Genomic DNA, 2584 nt, shown 5'->3' on the forward strand with positions numbered 1-2584 from the left:
ATTTTTTCCACACGTTTTACAGCATTACCAATAATCTCACAACTATACTGAACATAGGCGGTATACTTCCCCTTTACAAATTGGAAAAGCAAACTCTGAGGTATCATTTGCCTACAGTCTAAGATCTGGCTGGTAGACGAATTTTATGGGGCCAGGTAATTTAAAAAATCCACAATTTTGTCCAAGGTAACCTCTGGGAAATCAGAAAATAAGCGGCTTTCATAAGTGCAGCTGCCCAGAGCCTTTCAGAGGAGCCGTCTGTGTAGAGCCTGGGCTTTGGCGCCACCACGTCTCCAGGATCTCACTACCAGGAGAAACCCCCATTGTAGGGAAGGGAAAGAACATCCATCTATGGCAACTTAAGGTGTTTTAACCCCTGTCAAGAGAGTGCAAACCTCCAATTACTTCATTCGGTACTTCAAGGAGCAAATCAAAGCACACCTCGTGTGATTTTCAAAAATCACTCTGAGATGAGAAATCAAACAACGAAAGTCATAGCAACACAAAGCAAGTAACACTTTCCAAAACACACCTCCAGAAGGGCCAGGCCATGGAGAGGGGATGAGTCCACTTTAATATAGCAGTGCTCTCAGGTGCAGAGCACATAAAACAAAACAAAACAAAACAAAACAAAACAAAACAACACAACAACAACAACAACAACAACAACAACAACAACAACAACAACAACAATAACAGCAGCAACAACAAAAACGTTAAAACACATAAGGAATAGAAAACTATCCACAATGATGAAACCGAAGAATTCCCCTCAGACGAAATTCCAGGAGAAGTAACCGTTAAAGAATTGATCAAAATGGATAAAAGCAGTATAACAGCAAGAATTTAGAATAATTGTCATAAGAATAATCACTTGGTTTCAAAAAAGGCATAGAAGACAACAGAGAATTTAGTATTGCAGTGATAAAAGAACTAAAACATAGCCATGGTTAATTAAAAAGGCAATGACATAGGGATTGATTTTAATCACTGATACAAAAACAGATAAGCTGGAAACTTGGATGTCTATTACCCAAGTTAATAGTTACGCGATTGTAGCAAAAGCTAATTCTAAAAAAAAAACTATTGAATAATGAAAAACAGAAAGCTAAAATATGTCAAGGTTTAAATACCTAGCATGAGTCGTGCAGCTGTATAGTTGTTTAAAATTCTAGGATATCAAATAATATTATGTGATAGCCATTGGAATAAATGCAAAGTTCACCAGTTCTACCTTTGCTCTTCTACATGTGGAGTAATACGTTATTGGGCCTTATAGAATATCTGAAAAAATGAATACTAAAAATTAAAAAGTTTTTGAAAGTATATGTTGCTAGTGAGTTTGTCATGTCAAACAAAGTAATAAATAGGTGTTATTTCCAAACCCTATTCACGTGCACTCTTATTATGGCTAGAGTGCATAAAAAGTAATTGCACAATTGCAATACACATGATTACCAGTGCAATCTATTTTTTTAAATTCCATTGTTCATTTATTTGAAAGCCAGAATAGAGCATGGAGAATGTACCCTGTAGGTTCTGGATTCTCTCCTTGATTCCAAATATCTTATTTAGGATGCTACCATAAAGACGGTAAAACAATATTATCTGTACAATGAACGTGTAAAATTTGGTACACCTTACTAGTATTACAATTTTGCTGATTACCATATGTGATTACAAATACACACGTGTGCACTGGGTGAAGTTAGATGTTTCATACTTCTATCCATAACATGAGGAATTCAATATATTTTAAAGAGTTAGATTCCAGTTACCAATTCTAATGTGGGATAACATGCACAGTTCTTGCTTATTTCTCACTTATTGTGCAATTATGAAGTTAACATAGAGCCCAAAGGGTAAATTCTTTTTAACTACACTTAACTGAACATATATCACTGAAAGTCAAACTTAGACCTTTCAAAGATGACATGAGACTGAACACGGAAAAACCAAAAGACTCCATGAAAACGCTGCTAGATCTGATACATGAATTGACCAAACATACAGGATACAAAATCAGTGTAAAGAAACTGGTTGCATTTCTATACACCAATAAGGAAGCAACAGAAAGAGAAGTCAAGAAATCAATGCCAATTACAATTTCAACAATAACCCTAAAATACCAAGCAAGAAACCAAACCAAAAATGTAGACGATCTGTACGGTGAAAGTATAGAAAATGTATGAAGGAAAATGATGAAGACACAACAAAATCAGGAAAAAAACCAAACAAACAAACAATCCATGCCTATAGAGTGGAAGAATGAATAGTGTTAAAATGTCAATACTACCCAAAGCAATCTACATATGTAATGCAATACCAATCAAAATTGTACCAACATTCTTCTCCAGACTGGAGCAAGCAATCTGAAAATTGGCAGGGAACAACCAAAGAACCTGAGTAGCCAAAGTTATGTTGAGAAAAGGAAGCCAAAATGGGAGGCAGCCCAGACTTTCGACTCTCCTACGAAGCTGTAATCATCAAGATAGTATGACATTGGCACAGAAACTGGCACATTAACCAAGGAAACAGAATAGAGAACCCAGAAGGGGCCCCACAAATGTATGGTGAACTAATC

This window comes from Panthera onca, assembly GCF_046562875.1.
Source record: "Panthera onca isolate mPanOnc1 chromosome Y unlocalized genomic scaffold, mPanOnc1 haplotype 2 h2.ChrY_unloc_5, whole genome shotgun sequence".
NCBI lineage: Eukaryota > Metazoa > Chordata > Mammalia > Carnivora > Felidae > Panthera > Panthera onca.